This window comes from Ursus arctos, unplaced genomic scaffold (assembly GCF_023065955.2).
Source record: "Ursus arctos isolate Adak ecotype North America unplaced genomic scaffold, UrsArc2.0 scaffold_4, whole genome shotgun sequence".
In the NCBI taxonomy this organism is placed as follows: Eukaryota; Metazoa; Chordata; class Mammalia; order Carnivora; family Ursidae; genus Ursus; species Ursus arctos.
In genome coordinates, this window is record NW_026623056.1 from 81,794,677 (window position 1) to 81,818,121 (window position 23,445).

Here is a 23,445-nt window from a genome sequence, read left to right on the forward strand (position 1 = left end):
GGAGGACTGCAGGGCAGACACACAAAGGAATATTAGTCAGCCTTTAAAAAGAAGGAAGTCCTGCGACATTGCGACAACGTGGATGAACCCTGAGAACATTCCACTGCGTGAAATGGTCTAGTCACAGGGGTGCCTGGGTGGCTCAGCCAATGAGGTGTCTGCCTTCAGCTCAGGTCATGGTCCCAGGGTCCCAGGATCGAGCCCTGCATCGGGCTCCCTGCTCAGCGGGGAGCCTGCTTCTCCCTCTCCCTCTGCTCCTCCCCCTGCTCGTGCACTCTTGCTCACTGGCTCTCTCAAAATAAAATCTTTTTTAAAAAGGAAAGAAAAAAAGAAGCTAATCACAGAAAGACAAATGCCACAGGATTCCACTCATATGAGGAATCGAAAACCGTCTAACTTGTGGGAGCAGAATGGGACTTGCCGGGAGCAGGAGGGAGGGGGAATGGGAAGCCGCTCATCACTGGGGACAATATTTCAGTTATGCCAGATGACTACATTCTGGAAAGCCACCATAAGACACTGCACCCATAGCGCCTCACGCTGTGCTGTACGTTTAAAAATCTGATAAGAGGGTAGGTCTCAGGCTAAGTGCTGTTCGTACAGTAAAGTCAAAAGAAAACAATGACACGACGAGGGATGGTGCTTCAGGAAGCATCTGTGATTCCTCCTCTCCACCAAGTCAGCAGTCACATATGCAGGGTAGACACACAAAGGAATACTATGTTCAGATATGCATAGTTTGTTCAAATTCTGGAGCGGCCAGCCTACTACCAAACCCTGGTACAGGGTGAAAATAGTGCAGCGTGCTTCCTAATAACAAGGCTCGGGTGGGTTTGTTCATGGGAGGAAGGCGAACCTGAAAAGAATAACTGCAACTCTGCAGAGTTATAAAGGCCCTTTTGGTCTAAATCATTCTCCCCCCAGGAAGTAAATGAGGATTGACATGCCACTGTCCCCACCTGGCAGAAGGGAAATTAAAGTACACACAGCCCTCCTTGCTGACTCACGCCACACCAGGAGGTAGCATTATTTCTTTGCCCTGAGTGCCTGTAATGTTGCACGTTTACCACTTGATTCTTCCAGTGGGAAGCTCCTTGCCTACCGTGCCTGGAAGATGCCAATCTGAGCACAGCGGTGAGGGCTCCCTGCAATACTCCCCGATAACCAAACCTAGGGCACGGTTTAGACAAAGGTTCTCCTGCCTGTTAGAAGTAGCATGAGCTCAGGGCACCTGGGCGGCTCAGTCGGTCAAGCGTCTGCCTGCAGCTCAGGTCATGATCCCTGGGTCCTGGGATCCAGTCGGACAACCCGCTCCCAGCTCAGCAGGGAGCCGCTTCTTCCTCTCCCCCCTGCTCGTGCTCTCTCTCTCAAATAAATAAATAAAATCTTAAAAAAACAAAAAAAAAACAAAAAAAAAAAAAAACAGTAACATGATCTCACGTCCGACAGCCGCCAAAAAAGCCCATCCTGATACCAAGTTTCCCTGCCGCAGTCCAAAACAATTCCTTCTTCTCCTTTCCGGGTATCATAAGGGCAGGCAAAAGATGCCAGGAAGACAAAGGTAGGAAGATCATGACCCTGTGAAGTTTCTGAAATAATCTCATCTGAGAATCAATGGGAATCTTCTTCCTCATGAGTCAAGGCACAAGGAATCGAGGCAAACCAGTGGTCATTCACAAGGGGCAGACCCAGTCCACGGTGACCATGACATGGGACGCACCACTACACCCTCTTCGGCAAGCCCAGAGGACTGGCTTGTCCATGGAATGACCCAACAATGGGACCCTACACCACCGAAGGTTCCCAGGAAATCAATTTCAAAGCCTCAAACTGTGAATGGGGCAAATCAGCAACCCGTTTCCACGAAACAGCAGTCACAAATAATGAACTTCCTGTTGTCCCCAGACAGGAGGATTTGAGCAGGGCCCCGAGACAATAAGGACTTTAAAAGTTTGAGTCCTCCTTTCCCAGCGTTCTGCAAATGCCCCACTTACCCCATCCCACACAGCAGAGCTTCTCTCAAGATCTCCACACGGGCCATCCGGAGGGGCTGCTCACATCCTAGGTAAGAGACTAGGATTCAGAGTTTCACACCCCATGGTACCAACCCTCCTCTCCTCCTGGCTTTCGGGTCTAGAAAGGTGGGCCTCAGTCCACACTGGTTCTACCTACAAGAGCAGACACAGGAAAATAATGGGGTTTGTGCTCACTTTTTTATATACTTCTAGAGGCTGCAAGATCATTCTCTGAAACATTAACAATATAACACAGGAAAAATACTGCGTATATTGGAGACACTCAATAAATTACCATTCAGTATTAGTATTTTAATAATCAAAGGCCCTCATTCAACCATGGCTTTGTAGAAAGCACTTTGGCCATGGTTACTCTTGCCCACAAAGATCTCTGAATTTACAGAAGTCCGAAATCTCAAACACTGAAGTGCCGAATTCCAAGGTATCACATGAGGCTCTGAGCTTCCATACAAGATCTCACAAATCCCCCCCTAACCGTTACACGAATAAAACTTTCCAAAAGCCACGATCTCTTCCCCCACCACCAGCAAGTTTTACCAATGAAGGCCAGGCTAATACTTGTTTTCAAGCAACAGAATCAAAATAAACTGGAGGAGTGGTGTTGCAAAACACTTACGAAGACTACACCTCCTTGTTCCCCACTCATAAAAACCCTGACCAGTACAAACAGCAGCACAGTTACTCAGCACACCGGGTCAGAGCGGACGGGCCAGACCAAAGGCAGCTAGCTAGTCGACCTGTTGTCTTCGAAAACCACTTCCCAGCTGAGGCCAATTCACTACACAAAATGTAAAGCAAGACTCACTCCTTGGGCAGAGCAGTGAATGATGTTGGCAGAGCCCCGCAAAGCCTTTTCCCGGCTGACAACCCCTTCCCCTCCCCGTCTCCCTGCTTGTACTATTAGACACCTAAAGAAACATTCACTAATGATGCCATATAGTCCCAAGGACCTTTTCAATTGACAGACCCCAGAGAGAACAAATAGCTTAAAGTTGGATGACTTCAATAATGCCACATTCCTCCGTGGAGGAGTATTACCCAGCCAACCTCCTCCACCCCATGCCTCTCACTTCCCTTCCTGGTTATGAGGTCAGCCATAGCATTCAACAATCCACACTTCCCCCAAAGTACCGAGGAACTTTCAGCTCTGCAAAAACATTCTCAGAAAATTCAGTAGTGGGAGTGCCTGTGTGGCTCAGTCGGTTAAGCATCTCCCTTTGGCTCAGGTCATGATCCCGGGGTTCTGGGATGGAGTCCCGTATCGGGCTCCTTGCTCAGCAAGGAGCCTGCTTCTGCTTCTCCCTCTGCCTGCCACTCCCCTTGCTTGTGCTCTCAATTTCTCTCTGACAAATAAATAAAATCTAGAAAGAAAGAAAGAAAGAAAGAAAGAAAGAAAGAAAGAAAGAAAGAAAGAAAGAGTGACAGAAAACAGATATGGTTATCACCAACACCATCTGTCTCCCAGGTGACATTCCCACCAACCGTGCATGGGGGTTCCCTTCCTTTTCTCTGCAGCCTAACACTTGTTATTTCTTGTCTTTCAGGTAGTGAGATGGTGTGTCCCACTGTAGTTTTGATCTGCATTTCCCTGATGATTAGTAATGTTGAGCATCTTTTCTAGAGTACAAGAGTTCTGGAATAACTAAATCCAACAAACTTTGCCTTCATAGGAACAACCCCACTAACTTACATCCCAGTCTCTGCCAAGTTTTGAGCTGCATACTCATTTCATTTCTAGAAAGGAAGAGAGAGGGGAAGGAGAGAGGGAGGGAGGAAAGAAGGAAGGAAGGGAGAAAGGGAGGGGGAGAGGGAGGGAGGGAGGAAGGAAGGAAGGGAGGAAATAATAGAGCAGTGAGACCCTCAAGGAAGTGAGATGAACTGAAGAAAAAAATAATAATCTCAGGAGGGTAAGGTAAAAACTGGAGTGGAAAAATATCCAGCCAGTATACCACCAACCAAGTGGGATACTAAGTGCCCATAATGAAGAGAGAACAGATGGGAGAAGTGCCTTTGTTTTATTCTGTTGCAATAACCTTTCACATTTCTGGAAGGAAGGCACTGAGAGAAGTTGCTAGGTTGGGAGTAGAACCAGAAAGGGCAGGACAGGGAAACACGCAAGGCACTACAATGGATTAAGGGCCTGCTTTGTTCCGAATCACAAGACAGGTGCCTTCCATGAACACTCACGTAGAAATCTCACAACAGGGGCGCCTGGACGGCTGAGTGGGTTAAGAGTCCAACTCTTGATTTCAGCACCGATCATAACCTCAGTCAGGGTCTTGAGATCGAGCCCAGAGCTCAGAGCTCAACAGGGAGTCTGCTTGAGGATTCTCCCTCAGCTCTTGGGCACACACACATTGTCTTTAAATAATAAATAAATCAATCTTAAAAAAAACTCACCAACAGCCCCCTAAGCAGTTTTCATTATTTCCACCTCACAAGAAGAATGTAAGCTCAGAGAGGTTAGACAATTTTAGGGCTGAAAGTGGCAGAGCAAGACTTCAGATCCAAGGACACCGGGCTGGCTCAGTCAGTAGTAGAGCAGGCAGCCCTTGATCTCAGGGTCATGAGTTCGATCGAGCCCCACCTTGGATGCAGAGATTGTTTAAAAAAAAAAAAAAAAAACCCTCTAAAAAAAGGCAAAAAGAATTCAGATCCAGCTCTTTCTGACTCTAAAGTTCTTGTTCTTATACTGTCACAAACTTAGAAAGATTTTCTGAGAACACATTAAAATGCCAAGACTCATGTATTAAATATGAACCAAACCGAAACTTTCTTCCTCGGTCATTACAGCAAATTTGCTCTGCCCTAGTACAAAGTAAATCTGTATTGTCAAGTAGGTTTGAAAGCACCTACAATTCACATTAAATTACCAGTAAATCTTATGTAAATTCTAGCTGGATGTTTCCAAAACAATTTCACAGGGTGTGCCCCAGTGAATACCCAAAACCCACCTTAGAACAATTTGATCCCATGTGTGTGATACTCAAGAACACAAGATACGTTTTAATAAAACCGAGAAACATTATTTCAAAGACACATAAAGTAAATACATAATGTCTGCCTCCTTACAGCTAGGAGACTCAGTTACTTAGTTTTAAAGGCTCTTAAAATCTTTTTTGACCATGTTCCACCGCACAGAACTTTTAAAATGCATGTATACTTAGGAAAGGAGGCAGTGTTTTTGTTTCATTTAAAATACAAACAAAAACCAAAGTTGGTTCTTCCAAATGCCAATAAAATTGATGATACATTAGCAAGACTGATCAAGAAGAAGAAAAGCACAAATAACCAATGCCAGGAATGAAAAAGGAAACATTTCTGGGCACCTGGGTGGCTCAGTCAGTTAAGCGTCTGACTGTTGGTTTTGGCTCAGGTCATGATCTCAGGGTCCTGAGATGGAGCCCCGAGTAGGCTGTGGAGCCCCTCCCCACCCTGGGGGGAAAAACGGGGGGGGGGAGGAAAGGAAACATTTCTACAGTCTTTTAAAATATTATAAGAGGATATTTTGTGCAACTGTATACCCATAAACTTTAAAATTTACATGAAATAGGAAAATTCCTATAAAAAACTACCTACTAAAAGAGGATAATCTTAATGGCCTTATTTCTATTAAACAAACTGTATCTGCAACTTCAGGGGAAAAAAATCAGAGTCGAACCAGGATATTTATGGAAAAGTAAGGAGACCTTAAGAAAAAAATGATACAGAAATTATAATATTCTCTCACACCTACTTGCACCTACCAAATTCATATAACAGAATTAATCCAATTTCCAGTGTCTGCATGAAACAGTCCCATGTGACAATATCTAAATACCTTTATGAATAATATACTCCCCTTCTCTGGCGAAGTATTATTGTTCCATAAAACTCCATGTGAGCAAGGGTCTATTAGTCAGTTTCACCAGCACTATCACGAGATCCAATCTGGTTGTCTTTCCTGTTGAGTGAGTTGCTACAGACTTCTTGGGGGTGGGGGAAGCAGGCCACACACTTCATGTCAGCATCAAGCCCACATCTGCATGCCATGTTCTGTCTTGACCCACAAGGAGCTAGAACACAGGGCTCTGGCTGTTGGGACAACCCAGACCATGCAACCTGTTCTTCCCTGGGACGTGTCTGCTTTGGCTTAAAAGTCATTTCATTTGACTTCTGTCCCACTAACTTCAGGGAAGCTGGAAGGTGAAAACAAACTAAATAAAACTATGGCCACAGCAACCTATCCCCTGACCCCAAAGTTCAAGTGGAAGGTACACCAAAAAAGCCAGGCTGTGCCATTCTGATATCAGGAAGAGGATAAAACCAGCTCTTCACATCCTCCTAATTGCACTCACCCCAGATCTCGGAGAAACACTTATAAGATGAAATTTGGTTTTCTAGAGACATAGTAACAACCACACATTTCCTTACCTCGGTGAAGTTGTCCTAAAAATAAGACAATTCTCTAAAAATTCATAAGAAGGATTATCTTACAACACACACACACACAGAGAGAGAAAGAGAGAGAGAGAGAGAGAGAGAGAGAGAGAGCTCCCACTGCTCTGCACTAACCTGTTGACTGGATATAAAATAGGTGAAACAGGTAAATTAGCCCAAAAGCCTCCATCAGACCCCCATGCAGTGAGCAAACACCATAAAGCTCTAAAAGGGGTTTCAAATAAAATCTAAAGAATGTCTGCAAGAAACTTTACCTTTGGCCAAGTTCATCACTTGCTGGAACATACATTAAGCGTCACTTGCAATGATCCCAGCCCGGGTGCCAGCCTCCACCCAAACTTCCTTTCACCGCCCCACCCAAATCTGACTTAGGCAATAGACCTGGAGATAAAGCAGCTGCCACAGAAAAATGTAATATTTTCAAGAAAGTTCCAGATACACGAATAACACCTCAATAGCTAGGGAGTCTTGAGCTGAACTAAATCGGACACAAAATTAATGAGAAACCCAAGCCTTCTGATGCCTCCCTATGGAATTCCCACACTGACCCAGGAAGCTGTCCGGGGCCCCAGCTTCGGAACATTTCCTCGGAAATACTGAATCCCAAGCCTTTCAGGGAATTCATTTTCAACAGCAATGACCTGTGATTACAGACTGCGCAGCTAGACAGCGGGGACAGCGGGGACACCTCTGGTGGGTAACCTGATCCCGCAGCCTCCCTTCCGCCCTACCCTTTAGGATCCCGGGATAGGGAAGGCAAAGAGGGAAAGGTAAAGCGCTCGCAAAGCCCCAACCCTTCACCCAGGAGCCTGAAAGCACACGGGCGGCGCCCCCGGGGTGTCCCAGCACAGCGTGGAGACGCGGCTCACGGATTCCGCAGGGCTCCGGGCGCACGGGTCCCGGTCCCCCGCCCCCAGCCGCGGCAGCGCGGAGCTCCGGGGGGCCCCACCAGCCTCTCCTCCGCCACAGCCACCTGGGCTGCGCGCCCTCACCATCCAACACAAAGAAATTCGGCGGTGGAAAGAATGGGCTTGAAATTAACGCTCACCACGGCTCAGCAAGGCGCACATGCTTCCCCGTCTTGCCTCACATCTCCAAACTTCCAGTAACAGAAATGAGGAAGCAGCAGCCTTCCCCGGCTTCTGGCAGAGGGAGTGGGCGTAACTTGTGAAGTTTCGTGCTGTGATGAATCTGGTCATTTGGGTGTGTTGGAGAGGGTTTGTCGCTCCTCCCCACCCACCGTCGCCTCCCTCCTCTCCACCTCCTTCCCCAATTTAATTCTCCCCTTGGCGTTCCCAAGACCAAGAACTCAGGCCGGCTGTCACTGGGAGTCCCAGCTCTGGGCTCCTCCACCACCTTGGGGAAAATTTATTCCTAACAGACCTGAACCATTTCACAGATGAACCTGGCCTCCCTGCAGAAGGCCTAAGTTCCTATCACATTTTTTTCTCGGCAGCACAGGGCAAGAAGGCAGTGCCTCTTTTTTTATTTAAAAAGCTAGAAATCTTAGGGGCGCCTGGGTAGCGCAGTCGTTAAGCGTCTGCCTTTGGCTCAGGGCGTGATCCTGGCGTTCCAGGATCAAGTCCCACATCAGGCTCCTCCGCTGGGAGCCTGCTTCTACCTCTCCCACTCCCCCTGCTGTGTTCCCTCTCTCGCTGGCTGTCTCTCTGTCAAATAAATAAATAAAATCTTTAAAAACTAAATAAAAATAAAATAAAATAAAAAGCTAGAAATCTTAAATAATTGCATGATGCCCCCTCTGCACAGGCAGGAATGTGGGTAGGATGGCCAGGAGAGACCTAATTCCTAAACATCTACTTACACAGAATGGGGGTCAGAAAAACAAAAAGCAAACTTACAACTGGCTGTATGTCCTTTAAAACTTACTACAAAATACTTCAGATGTGCAAAAATATATTTGAAAATCATATAGTGAACCCTCAAGTATCCATTATGCACCAAAAAAAAAATTAAAATTACCAACATAGTTAGAACCAACTGTAAACTCCTCCCTGAAATATATCCTTTTCCCTCCCCCTAGAAAAATAGCTGCCATAAACTTAATTTCCCATGAGCAATATTCATACCACAGTTTCTGAGCATTCTGAAGGACACGAGCTAACTTCAAAGTCCACCCAAAAGCAATCCAGTGATCATCCCTTCGCTAGGCCTGACCTTGGTTCCGAAACAGAAGTTTCATTAAATAACACTAAAAAATGACCACACATGTTAAATGAAGCCTCAGGTGGCTGTTTAAAGAAAATGAAGGAAATCACAATATAAGAAAAGAGGAGACCTGGAATGACAAGTAGAGGCCATATCTGTAACAGCTGAAGCATTCATGGATGAAATTGATAGATTAATAGACCATTATCATTTTACAAGGTTAATAGTGGTGTCAAAGTCGAGGATACTGACCCGCACGGCAAGGGGCTTTCCTCAAAGACCCAGGCTACAGAAATAGAAACACAACATTCACTAAAAAAGTCCTAATTACTCAACTACTGCCTGCCAGAGTTGTAGGTTGGGAGCGACATTCAGAAAAGGGAACTTACAAGATAATAATGATAAAACCCAAAACAGTGGAAACCATGATACATTCAAAATTGACTCATATATATATTCTCATATATATATATTCTCATATATATACATATATATATGAACATGAAGAAGGAGATGCCTAGCTCATCTTTATATTCCTAGTACCTTGCACAGAGGCTGGCATAAGTAGAAAATCCATACATATTTGTTAAATGAATGAAGCAAGTGACCAAAAGAATGTCCATGGAGAATTCTGAAGGAGCAGAATAAAGAGACGGGATGCGTGAAATCGGCAGTCACCTTTAACAGGAAGTGACTTTGCCCAGTGGGAACATTCAACAATAGTGGAAACATTTTTGGTCATCACAACTTGAGGAAGCTATTGGCATCGAGCAGGCAGAAGACACGGATATGCTGCATGGGAAAGCCTCCCACAACAAAAAATTATCCAGCCCCCAAATGCCAATACTGCTGACTGATGAGAAGCCCTGGGAGACAGGCTCCACTATCGACAGTCACTGAATTTATTCATTCCATATATAATCATCAGCATCAGGAAGAGACTCCCGGGGACTTATAAGGATATAGAATAGCATTTCCCCTCCTTTTCCACCATGCAGCATCCGATGGCTAGACCACCTGTGTGCGATCAGAGTGGGTACTGGGGTCAGAAGCAGGAAAGCATTCAGGCGTAGGGGGCACAGCCTCAAGCCTATGCACGCATGAAGCTAAGGACCTGCGTCAAATTTAGAGGGCAATCATCAAGAAGGGGGTGGAGAGGAAGATGACGTAAGGCGGGGGTATCAGCTCTAGGATCACAGATAGTACGTCTCGGGGAGGAGGCAGGGTAGGCGCTGTGCAAGATACACAGACAAAGCGGGCTTATCACAGGCACCAGACTCATTTCTCCATTGATGGTCTTGAGCTGGAGACGCTCCATTGAGAACAGGAAGGATGTTTCATCTCATTAGAGCTTATCGAAAAGAAAGTTACAAATCACTTACAGGAAAAAAGATGCAAGCCCCACCATGTCTACCCATCAGGCTGAAGGACCTACAAAGTGAAGACAGCTTTTCTACAGGTTTTCGTCTCATCATTACCGAAGAAGTGTTTCTTTGAAACTCTAGAATGCCGGGAGCAGTCTTGTTCTTGTGGCTCAGTGTTTTTCAAAACGGGGCACGGGACAGTGGGTCTGCTCCCCTTGAACTCCCTCAGAGCCTCACGGATGGTCGGTATGTGATAAATGCACGTTGATGGAATGGAATTGGTCCTCACCTCATTACCCATCTCTCAGGCCAGTAAATAAAGCCCCTCCTATAGTCACTTCTGGAGGAATCTGCAAGGCACCCTGAGTTCAGAGTCGGAACAACCTGTGAGCCCACAGAAAACCTGCTGGTTTCATTCAGTGGCTGACAGATCGCAAAATACCTGACATGGGTGAAAGCCCACAACCTCAGAACCTGAGAGGTCCTCAGGCAGTGGCCCCCAGCCCCACGGGGAGCTGCTCCTGGCATCAAAGGAAGGAAGGATGCCAGGCTGGCGGGTCCTCTCCACACACCCCTATATAAATGGGCAGGACGGAGAACGCCCTATCCCTCATTATGTCACCAGCTTCTTTACTTGGAGCTCTAACTGCCATTAGTCTTGCTTCTTAAAAGCCATACGAATTTAGGAAAAGAAAATGTGAGCACAGGTATGAGTCCCACCAAAAGCAATGAACTTAATCAAGAATGCATAGTGTTTCTGTTCCAAAGCAATACAACCAGTAGAGGGAGCACAGCTGACTTTTGTGCTTAACAATTTCCCAAGATCAGGCAAAAGCGGGGGACGGTGTTAAATGACACGAGTTAGAAAAATAATCAAACGCTACCACAAATAAAAAGATTTATGTAAAAATATTTTGAAAAACTCGAAGCCTTGACACCCTTCTAAGGTATTTGTCCTGGTCACGGATATCTACCCAAGAGCTAGCTACACAGATATAAGACCATATACCGAATAAATAAATATATGTTGGAAAACAACATTTGGTATGTGGCGGGAAACTCAGAAAGGGTCAGACAGGGGCGCCTGGGTGGCACAGCGGTTAAGCGTTTGCCTTCGGCTCAGGGCGTGATCCCGGCGTCCCCGCGTTGTGGGATCGAGCCCCACATCAGGCTCCTCCACTATGAGCCTGCTTCTTCCTCTCCCACTCCCCCTGCTTGTGTTCCCTCTCTCGCTGGCTGTTCCTATCTCTGTCAAATAAATAAATAAAATCTTTAAAAAAAAAAAAAAAAAGAAAGGGTCAGACAGCTCTCTTTCCCTTTGTCAGTTGAACTGACGCTCAGAAACAAAAAAACTATGGAGAGTTTATTTCCCCAAAGATTTTAATTCCGGCTTTATCTTGCTGTTTTATAAACTTGACCTACAACTGCTGACTAAAATTCCTTTCAGATTGTGTTCTCAATGACACCAATGCCTTCCTTAAGCAAGACTCTTCTGGATTTCTGCTCCAGGGTCTTCAGAACCGACTTGATCAAAGATCAGGACAGCTTAATGGAAAGAGGGCTGCCGTCCGCTGAGCTGACAAGGTCCAAGATTTTGACACCAACTCCTGCAATGGAGTTTACTTCCCCACCTTTCCCAGCTCACATAGACAGCCAAGGTGGGTTCCCAGGCACAAGGCAAACAAGGGCCCACATCAACCTGCTGTCACCTGTGTCACCTCGAAATGGCAAACCAGCAGCAAAGCTAGAGAAAAGAGCATTCTCTTCCTCAGTTAGGTGAAGCCCAACAGGGGTGTTGATGAACACAGACGATCTGAATCCAAAGACAGGACTCCCCAGCATCATTGCAGGTCCAAATCCAGATCCCGTTAATCATACGGTATCGCTACAGAAATTCCACAGCTTTGTCACGAATACATTTTGTGGTTGGCTACTGAATGATTGCCGAAATCAAATTTTCATATTTGAAACGGATCAAAAGTCTAAATATGGATCCATCCCACCCCCCTTGCGCTTGGTGGTCTGAGGCTCACCAAGAATGCTGACGTGTTTGAAAACCCATGTCTGAAATCCCCGGATGAAGCCTTCCTTCTCTCTGACAGAAAAACCGAGATTCGTCCTCTCAGACGACGTCTTCAAGCGCAGGCTCTCATTCAATTTGATTTGATGCAAAAAAGTTTTACAACTTAAAATTAAACCTCACACCAAGCAAACTTAGTGACTTTGAACAGAGTTTTCTCCATCTGAAAACTGAACGCCTAACAAAGAAGCAAAAGTACTCCTGAAAAATACAAAGTCTGTCAAAAAGAGGCCAAGAAAACTTGTATAGCCTTTAAATACCCTGCATCCAGGATACCCAGCAGGGACTAAATGTGCGGCAAGTTCCTCATAATCCAGAAGCCTCGATTTCCTCAACTATTTAAGTGGTAATAGCCCACTTAATATTCTCTGGCTTCCTAGTTCTATCTTCCAATCACATGTTCCCATGATTTTAAAACTCCCGTTGCTTTGAGTGCCCCAAATGACAACTGCTCACACAACGTTTATGGAACATGCCAGAGTCAAGAGTTTCGGGACTCACTGGTGGCTCTCATATTTATAACTGAAGCCATGCTTGTAACTGGAAGGGAAAGAGGAAAGGGCAGGAAGTGCAATCCGAGGATAAAGGTAACAAGAAGCCAAAGGAAAAGTCCATGAACCCTTCACATACTGACTCGCAATCAACCATATGGGGCCAGATGCTGTCCTGCCCACACGCACAGTGAGGCGGTTGGTGCCAAGGGCCCTGTGAGCCTAGCACAAGAGGTACATGTGGTTCGTGGGGGCGAGAGCATCTGGGTTTTCCCTGGTGTGGGCTCTTTTAGACACCTCTCTGCTCAGCAGCAATAAACAATAATAATTATTATTGGCACTAAAAGCGCGGTCGTGCTGAATAACTAATGCAAGAAGATAAGAAGTCAAGTTCTGATTTCAGTCCTGCCTTCTCTCCAAAGAATGTGTGGAGCCAGGATAGCCTTCCGGTCCTCAATATAGCCCCCAGGGAGCATTCCCACTGGGGCTCAGGGAGCAGTCCCATCGAGGAGGCCTCCTTTGGTCAAGGGAGAAGCAAGGGTGTGAAATAAGGCCCTGCTCGAGTCCGCGCTCCACCAACCACCAGAGGAATAACTTAGAGCAAACCACCTGGCTTCCCTTTCAGTAAAATGGGGAGTTGAAATCAACATCTATTGACAATCCAGGGGGTTACACGTACCCAATACTTCTGCTAAATGCTGAGGGGCCCTAAAATGTGCAAAAACAATTTTCAGTCAGGAAATAAGCAACCATGTTAGTGTTTTAAATGTTTTCAAGGTTTTCGTGTTGATATTGCTATTTTAGTCATGAGAGAAATACAGTTCAGACACTAGTGATGCACCAAATGGGAGAGCGGGAGACCTTCCAAGACCCGGAGGCCACGGAAAGACCTCTTGAGCCCTTCCTCATGTCCCTATTGTGGGGAAGCAGCAAGCCCCCTCACGAGGACCACCAGAGTGAGACACACAGGCCCAGGGCACCCACTGAGGACAACCATCCTAACTGGTACTTGGTTTTGTTATTGAGAGTTTTAATTTTTATTTTATATTTAAACACTGGAAACTATCATTCCACAATGTACGGACCAAAACATACTGCAGGAAGGGTAGGTGGGAATAAGGTGAAGCTGAGTGTAAGGACACACCCAGCACCTGGGAGCAACAGTGAAGTGACAAGGACCACGCCCATAGATGCATCTCTAACACCTGACACCTTACACAGTCCTCTGCTAGTGACAGGCACAGAATCATTATTAAGTGACTTCTAATGTCAGAGGAAACATGCAAATGAGAATCCACTGGTGTTTTCCTTTCTAAGAACATAGACGTAGATTTTCTGTACTCTGGGAGCACTTGGTGCCATTTTCCCTAATGTAAACAAAATCCAACAGGCAAAGAGTATTTTCTTTTTCTTTTTTTTGTTTCAGAGGTAGAATTTAGTGGTTCATCAGTTGCATATAACACCCAGTGCTCGTTTCATCAAGTGCCCTCCTTAATGCCCATCACCCAGTTACCCCATCCCCTTATCCCCCTCCCCTCCAGCAACCCTCAGTTTGTTTCCTAGAGTTAAGAGTCTCTTATGATTTGTCTCCCTCTCTGTTTTCATCTTATTTTTCCTTCCCTTCCCCATGTTCATCTGTTTTGCTTCTTAAATCCCACATGAATGAAATTGTATGTCTGTCTTTCTCTGACTTATTTTGCTTAGCATAATACCCTCTAGGTTCCATCCACGTCATTGTAAATGGGAGGATTTCATTCTTTTGATGGCCGAGTAATATTCCAGTGTGTGAGTACATATATTCAATTGTGTGTGTGTATGTGTGTTTGTGTGTTGTGTATACACACCACATCTTCTTTATTCATTCATCTGTCAATGGACATTGGGGCTCTTTCCATACTTTGGACTATTGTGGACATTGCTGCTATAAACAATGGGGTATATGTGCCCCTTTGAATCAGTTTCTATGCTTTGGATAAATACCTAATAATGCAATTGCTGGGTCGTAGGGTAGCTCTACTTTTAACTTTTTGAGGCACCTCCATACTGTTTTCCAGAGTAGCTGCACCAGTTTGCATTCTCACCAACAGTGTAAGAGGGGAAGGGGAAGATATTTGCAAATATCTTATCAGATAAAGGGCTAGTATCCAAAATCTACGAAGAACTTATCAAACTTAATACCCAAAAACCCAAAAAATCCAGTTGAGAAATGGGCAAAAGACATGAACAGACATTTCTCCAAAGAAGGCATACCAATGACCAACAGACACACGAAAAAATGCTCAACATCACTCATCATCAGGGAAATACAAATCAAAACCACAATGAGATACCACCTCACACTGGTCAGAATGGCTAAAATCAACAACTCAGGAAACAACAGATGTTGGCGAGGATGTGGAGAAAGGGAAACTCTCTTGGCAATGAGTATTTTCAATCAGAAATACAATAAGCCGATATCTCAAAATATTAAGTGACCTGGGGTAGGCAACAGACACATGCAGAGTCGCAGACCCAGATACATAAGAGTAAGAAGGGGTTCTGATTAATCACTCACCCATTGAGGTCAGAAGGATTAAGTGACTCACTCAAGCTCACATAATAAAATAATGGTAGATTCAGTCTAGAACCCAGATCTACTTAAACAAATCTACTGTATGTCCTGCCAACTCAATTATTCCTCACCAGAAAAAAAAAAATCCATAAAATAAACATTAAATGCAGTATATACATATATAATTTTGGGCCCCAACACAGTACAAAAGGCACATATAAATTTAAAAAATTATATAAATTGAGCCCATCGAAAACTAATAAGCAAACCATAATAACTAGGTGTGTGAAAAATGTCTTGGCTCAGCCCCAGATGAGCAAACAAGAGGCTCAGAGACCCGGACAGAAGGACGCAGTCAAGCCGGACGGCTGAAAGCGGTCTGATTCACCAGCAGCCAGCAACCTCCCAAACAAATTGCTAGGCTCGGCAAGACTGCAGGTAAGCCTGGAGGTGATGTGGGATGGATTCATACATGCCCGAGGGGTCATGTGGGCACCCTGGCCAAAGACAAGCCTCCTCCAATTTCTCCCCAAGAAACCAAAACATGTCTCTACAGATGCTGCAAAATAGCATCTTTTCACTTGCACGTAAATATGTACCACAGCCCTGTGCACAATTGGCAAAAAGGGTCAAGAACCCAGGCGTCCATCAACAGATGGACGGATGGACAAAATGTGGCCCATTCGTACAACGGACAAAAGGAATAAAGCCGATAAAAGGAATAAAGTTCAGAAAAAGGCTACAAATGGATGAACCTTGAAAACAGTATGCCAGATGAAGTCAGACACAAAAGAACAACGACTGCATCATTCCACTTACACGAAATATCTTAGAACAGGCAGGTACAAAGAGTCCGAAAGGAGACTAGAGGTTACCAAATGGTGAAGGACGGGGGGATGGGGAGTCACCATTTAATGGTTACAGCGCTGCTGTGGGAGCGACGAGAGAGTCTGGGACACAGACAGTGGTCATCGTACAACACTGGGAACCTCATTAGCGCCACGGAACTGCAGACTTAACAACGGTCAAAATGGCCAATTCTATCTTACGTAGATTTTTTACTACAACTTTTCTTAAAGATTCAAAACAACGCCTCATTTGCAACCTGTTGGCGGCTCAGGACCACGTAGCTTTTCAAAATACTGCTGCTAAAAACAAAAGTAATCAGAACATTAATCTAAGCACATTAACCAGCTTTAAAATGTGCCTGTTCTCCCCGTCGCATTGCCACGATCTTAATCACATACCTAAAAGAGCGATTTTCTCTGATTGTAAGAGATAAAATGGGATTGTCTAACCTATGAAATTAAATCTTTTCCAATTATAAAGATAAAACAAGGCACACCTCCTCGCAGACAAAGCTTTCACGGTATGCCAGGTGTCGCACCGGGACGAAATATCCCTCGCTGTACCTCGGCTTCCCCCAATCTGTTCCCATCCCCAACTTCAAAGCAGATCAAGAACCTGAAGGGTGGATGTGAACCCAGCACCATAAGAGTGAGAGAAATGCACCAAACTCAAGTTGCCAGTTGAGTACGTGAAATGGCGCACATTTTAACAACCACTTTTTACACATTTAACGGACCTGAACTGGCCAGGAATTCCTTTGCTAATCAACAGCCCATCACCTAATCCTTGTAAAACCTCACTGTCTCATCTGGAAAGTGGGTTACAATAGCATTACGCCTGTGACGCTCCCCAAGGATGAATCACATTTCCTGAGCACTTCGTGCAAACCACAGGGCTGAGGGCCACTCATCCATTTTTGTGCCTGGTCCCCATGACAACTCAACAAAGTATGAGAACTAGATCCATTTTACAGATAAAGACACTGAGGCTCCAAAAGGTTACACGAACCGCCCAAAGCCACCTGACAAGTGGGAGTTAGGTCTGAAATTCCAAGCTGGTCGCTCTGAGGCTGGGACCGCAGCCCTCCCTCATCCCTTTGCCACACGTGGCCTACAGTCTTGGCAGCTTGTATGTGATTTTATTATTATCACCACCTTTAAAAGGCATGGGTTCTGGGCTCACAAAGTCGGAGAGCCGAACCTGATTCCCAGAGCCTGCGCCTGCTCATGGGGCACGCATCCCCCTCTCAAGGCCAAACATAGCAAGCAAGCAACGTATTTCAGGGTTTGTCATGAAGCTTCTGGCAGGTAATCATCACCCCGTCTGAGAAAAACGATGAACCAGGTACCTAAGAGGAGCAAGTTAAATTGGGCAGCAGTCAAAGAACATGCATAATGTATGTGCTGGAATCTCGTCAATATAGTCACTGGGCCCTTTTGCAGAACCAAGTTCCTGTGCATTCGGCAAGTTCAAGGTCTGGACTGAGATAATTAACCATTAGGTGGGTATTTTGTGCTCAGCTACTTACAGTGGTGGTTCACAATCAAAAGAAACACATAATGAAGAGAATTTTGCACACGCTCCCCCAGACTTCCCTGTAAAACATGGCAGGTGACTCACAGGATGACACACTGCTCTTGGCAAGGTACCAAGAGCTACACATGCCAACCAGTCGGTGTGGGGTAGGCTCTCCCAAGCAGGTTGACAAACTCACTGGATATCTGACACACCAAGGCTCAGCCGTCTGGTTTCTGAGAGAAGGGAGTCCTCAGCATTGGGTCACAACGACGCCAAGCCACCAAACGAAATCCTTGTGGAGGCCTGGTCATGACCGAGACAAGCCAACCCTGACTTTCACTCTTCTTGCTCCAACGAATTCACACACCTTTCTTAGACTTGGGCTTATGATTCAGACTTGTGGCTCCTGCCAAAGCCCTGTATCCTAAGAGCCTTTGTTCTCTTCTCTGGCCACAGATGAACTCAGCCCATTGAAGAACAGCTGTAAACCCTTGCCCACATAACTTTCCATTGGGCAAAAATTAGTCAGGTTGGCTGGGTCTGAGGTCAGCGACCTTCTGAAGGAACACCCCCCAGGGAGCCCATCCCACCCCCCCAGAAAAGAGTCAAATATAGCTGTTAATGAACTGCCCATTTCCACAGTCTCATAGACACATATTGACCCACACACATAGATCCTACTGGCTCATTCAAGTTCATTAACCAAAATCAATATTCTTAGCCGTTGGCATTAGCATGGGTTTGGGTTTTCATAAGGACTTGGCATGCCAACTCATGCTTTTGCTTCCACTGGGGACTTATCTTTATTCTGAGTAAACACGTGACCTTAGACTTGAGGTCTTTGTTCACTGTCCCCTTCTCAGTGAAGTCCTCTTACCCACTCCCACCAACGGTGTACCACCACCTTTTTCTGGGACACATTTCCTTTTTCACTTCCTACTTTACTTTTTTCTCTTTAAAACATACACTAAACATTTTCTTATTTTATGATTTGTCTTATGTATTGTTCCTCTCCCTCACTAGAATCTAAGCCCCACGCAGGCAAGGATTTTGATCCATTCTTCCCCCAACTCTATCTTGAATGCCTGGAAGACAGCTTACTTAGCACATGGTAGACCCTCAAAAATATTTGTTGACTTAGACTGAATACGCCCTTGTGATGATAACCAAGACCAGAAAGTTTGAGCAAAACCACGCAGGCCTGAGCTCTCTCCTGAAACTACAGAAATAAAGTCCTCTGCCACTTCCTTCTGAACCCCAAACAACAAGAAGAGAAATAGGGAACAAGGAGGGAAATATACGTTTATTCCAATAATACGCAAGTACTGGGCTTTTCAACCTACATTAAGAATTTTCAAGACCCAGCATGCTAAGTCTCCAAAATAGCATTTTGTTTAAGAAAGGGGGAAAGACCAGTAATCTCTCCATACAGTCAACATCATGCATCCCACTCTCAGCTCACCACCTCCCATTTGTCCAGATTAACCCCCTCAGACCTCAAGCCCAACAACCCCCTCCCCCTTCCGGTGGCCCTCACAGCCATGTTGCCTCACAGTCCTCCCTGGTCTATCACTGAGTTCCCTTCCTTAACTCCCTGGCCCCTCTATCACTTAGTCACATCCATTTGGCAAAGATACCAACCTGGTTAGACCCAACAAGCTGCCTGCTTGGCACCTGCCCCCAGACAGCTGAACAGTCCACTGGTCTTACTTTAAACTCATGACCACTAAGGTCAAATCTGCCCTAAATGAAACTGGCGATTTCATACCAAAATCTCCAGTCCATTCACCCCTTCGTGACGTTCCTATCTACTCTTCCCATTCCAAATGCCCAATAATTTCTCCTCATCTTTTTTCCTCAGGTGATGATCTCTTGTCCTACTTCTCTGAGAAGACTGGAGCAGTCAGATAGGACTACCTCAGCTTCCAAGCCTGTGTATATTCACCAACAAGCCTCTATCTGTACCCATATAGTCTACCTCCTGTCTGTGACCACAGATAACTACCCATATCTCATCTAAAAATCCATCTGTCCTCCTGTGACTAGACCCTAGGCACCCCCTGCACTCGAGGATAATAGTCCAGCAATTCCCCTCTCTCTCCACTACATTATCAAATCCCCTTGCTCTCCTGGAGCATCGGCCACCATAGGAAGAGATGCCTTTTTCCCTCTAAATCTAAATCACCTCTCAACGCCCCACCCCTGGTTGCTACTATATTCTGAGCCACCATCTACTCTTTGCTGGGCTAGAGCAAAACTCCCTGTTTGCACAGTCTGATCTCACCCCAGAAGCCAGAGGGGTTCCTTTGATGTGCAAATCAGATCACACTACCCTCTGCTCCAATCTAGGGGTAAAAGCCAAACTCCCTGGAGGGACCTACAAAGCTTGTCATCCCTCACCTCCTGCTCCTTCTCCCCTAGCTCCTGCTGCTTCAGCCACACTTGGCCTCTCTGATGTTCCCTGAACTTTCCAGACACACTCCCTCTTTCTGGAACATTCCAGATATGCAATTAGCTGATTCTTTTAAGTCCTCATTCAAATGGTACCTTCTCATGACTGTACCCAAACTGGCCCCACTTCCCCCCCAAAACTGCCCCTCTCCCCAAAGCAGCTCTACTTTTCCTGTTTTTGATGCACTTAAACCACCTTCCAGCACATTACAGCATTCAGTTAACTAACTAAAATGAAGGACTATTAATAACTAATTAAACAACTGTTTATTATTTAATGGTAATTCACAAAGACAAGGATCTGCCTCCTTTGTTCACTGAGGTATCCCAACTGCCTCGGACAGGGCCTAGCACACAGCAGGGCCTAGAAGACCAATTGCTGAGTGAATAAAACGGTATCTCCTTTTCAGACTAGTTGGAAGAATGAAGCACAGAAAGACAAAAGATAGAAAAACAGAGAAGGAGAAAATAAAAGACAGAGAAGACAGTGAGAAAGAAACATGCAGGGAAAAAAAAAAGAATCAGGGAGAAGAGATACAAGCTGGCAATTTTCCAAAATGCACAAAAGACACCAATCCACAGATTCCAGAAGTCCTCCAAAGCCCAAGCAGAAGAAATAAGAAGATACTTACACTGAGACATGTCATAGCAGAACTGGAAAAGCCCAAGAGAAAAATCGTACAAGCAGCAAGAGGCAGACATTATAATGGCCGACAAAGACGCACCCCTTGGGCTGTCAACTGATTTCTCAACAGAAACAGAAGGAACCAGGAGAGGTTGAGCTGTTGTCTCCTAAGTGTTCTGCCATATACTGAGTAGAAATAAAGACACCACCTGAACCAGAGATAAAATAATAGTATTGCAGGAGATTGTAAGTGATAGGAAAGAAAAAAGACATGCCATGACAATATCCTATACACCAGGTGGGCGTAAAAGGAGTTACAGTACTCTAATGCCCAGTGTTATCTGAGAAGGAAAAAGTACCAATTTATACAAGACTTTGTAACCTAAGGTAACAATGGGTCATCTTGGATCAAAAAGAGATTTTAAGGGGCACCTGGCTGGCTCAGTCAGAAGAATGTGTGACTCTTGATCTAGGGCTCGTGAGTTCGAGCCCCACGTTGGGTGTAGAGAGATGACTTAAAAATAAAATCTTTTTCAAAAAAGAGATTTTATTTAAATAGGACAGACATAAAGGCAAATAACTAATTTGATTACATTCAGACTGAAAATGTATTTATTTAGTTAAAAGATAGTTATTTATTTAAAAAATAAATAAGAGAATAAAAGGCAAGCCACACTGGGAGACCCTATTTGCAACTCACAAAACCAACAAAGGCGTATTATCCAGAATATGTTAAACACACACACACACACACACACACACACACACCCCAAATCAATAAGACCGACTACCAAGTAGAAAATGACAAGTGATTTGAACAGGCAATCCACAAAAAAGGATACTCCAAATGGCCAATAAACCTATGAAAAGGATCTTAACGTTATTGATTTTCAGGAAAATGTAAGTTAAAAGCAAGAAATCCACTTATTACCAGAATAGCTAGAATTCAGATGAGTGATAAGGACATTTCCCTGAGGACCTGAAACAAGAGGAACTCCCTTCTACTCCCAGGGAGAGTGTAACTGGTCAGCTACCCATTAAAAATGAAGAATCAGCAATTCCACTCCTAGAGACACCCCAAGAAATGCATGCACACGTGCTCCGGGGAAGATATCCCAAGATATTCTTTGCAGCATTAGGCATAACAGCCAAGCACTAAACTCACCCAAGTGTTCATCAGGCATAGAATGGCTACTGTATCAGTTATGATCTATTCACACGATAAAACTGTGTAATAACAAATATGGATAAATCAGAGGTACACACAAAAGAAATGAATCTCATTTCTTAAAAAGGTGAGGAAATGAAACCGGACCTAGAATACTAAATAAAAATGTTTCCATTCATAGAAGGTTCAAAAACAAGCAAAACTAAATGACAGTGCTCAGAGATACATATTTAAGTCACAAAACTGTAAAGAAAAGCAAAAACACAATGGAAAAGTCAAGCCCAGTTGTTACCCTTAGAAGGTGGGAAGAGACTGTGATTGAGGATGGAAAGAGAGGTCTTCTGGGGCGGCTGGCAATGTTCCACTGCTTGAGCTGGTGATGACCGTGCTGCCCATGAGGCCGTACCCTCAAGTTTTGTGTACTATATTCTGGGTGGGTTGGCATATTTCACTAGTTTAAAAAAGTGAATAAAATCACATGAAAACTAACCATCTTAGGGAAAAATATTTCCCACCAAATATTAACTCCCCCTTCCCAAATAAGAAAGCCTCTTAGCCTCTAGATATAAAATCCCATATAAATAGCACTACAGTAGATCTCTGTAAAGTTCCATAAGTAAGACAGTTAATGACACATAAGATCAAATACTTGTTCTAAAGGAGACACTTAATTCATGAAGACATTCTCCTCCAACCTTTAAAGATCATATGGTTATAGATTCAGGTGACTCTTCTTTAAGGAATATTGTCAGAGAGATCATTGATTAGATGGATAGGTAAGTAGGTAGGTAAAGTATATATATATATTTACATAGGTACATACCCACACATTGATGTAGACATGAATATGTATGTGGCCACCATAAGAATATACCCCTTGCTGTGACTTTATTTAAAAATGAAAGCAGCATTTAAGAGTGGGCTCAGTGCACCCCTCCTCTTCCCCACTTCTTTGGTGTCACTGGACTGGACAAGCATTGGGATCTGATGTTTACAAGCCAGGGCTACCAAAAAGCAAATGGGAAAGGTGTGATGGTTGTCCCCACAGTGCGCCCAAAAATTCAAGCCCTCCACCCAATACTGCCTTTCTCCTCACGATAAATCATGGGTGTGCTCTGAGTGCTATGAGTGTGCTCTATTTTTATGTTTAAAGAAATGCCCAACTATCACCTCTTGGGGCAATGAGCCCCTGTTTTTCTTACTTGCACCGTGAGACATGAATTGCTTTACTTTCTGATCAGTACGCACCCCCTCTAACAGGAACATCAAGTTCTCGGATGTCTTTTTTTGCCTAAGATGGTGGTGGCGACCCTTCCTTTCCTCCTTTATTTGTGACTGCTTTTCTATGAGCACCTTCACGCTTTCTTCTCCGCCACCCCAGCCACAAAGATGAGCATGAACCAGGCAAGGAAAATCACGGAACCTCAAGACCCTGGACATAGCAATGGGTCCAGACGTGGTTGATGATCAACTGAAGCCAATCAGAGGACTTGTAAAACTGAGAATGTCAGCCTCGAGCTGCTGACAGCCATGCCTCTGCTAGGCTCAAGCCAGACGGAGAAAAACTAATCTGATAGAGGAAAAAAAATATGAAAACCAGAAAGAGAAGCCTGATGTGCTGATTTCTCTAAGTTCGACTGTCCCCTACATCTAGCTTTATCCTGTTCCTTCCAGGGGCCAATGCATTTCCACTTTGGCCTTAAATC

The 23,445-nt window shown here is 44.8% G+C and overlaps 1 protein-coding gene across 3 annotated transcripts in view; it reads right to left on the reverse strand.

The window, feature by feature from the left end:
• Positions 1 to 23,445, reverse strand: part of TIAM1 (TIAM Rac1 associated GEF 1) — a 466,206-nt gene that overhangs the window by 188,167 nt on the left and 254,594 nt on the right. For 2 of the 3 annotated variants that reach the window (XM_057306890.1, XM_048214774.2), the window contains exon 1: positions 7,525 to 7,629. The exons of the other annotated variant lie outside the window; for it this stretch is intronic. The gene's annotated coding sequence lies outside the window, so the exon portion shown is untranslated. Of the gene's footprint in view, positions 1 to 7,524; positions 7,630 to 23,445 lie in introns of those variants that run through there. 3 annotated transcript variants of the gene reach the window in all.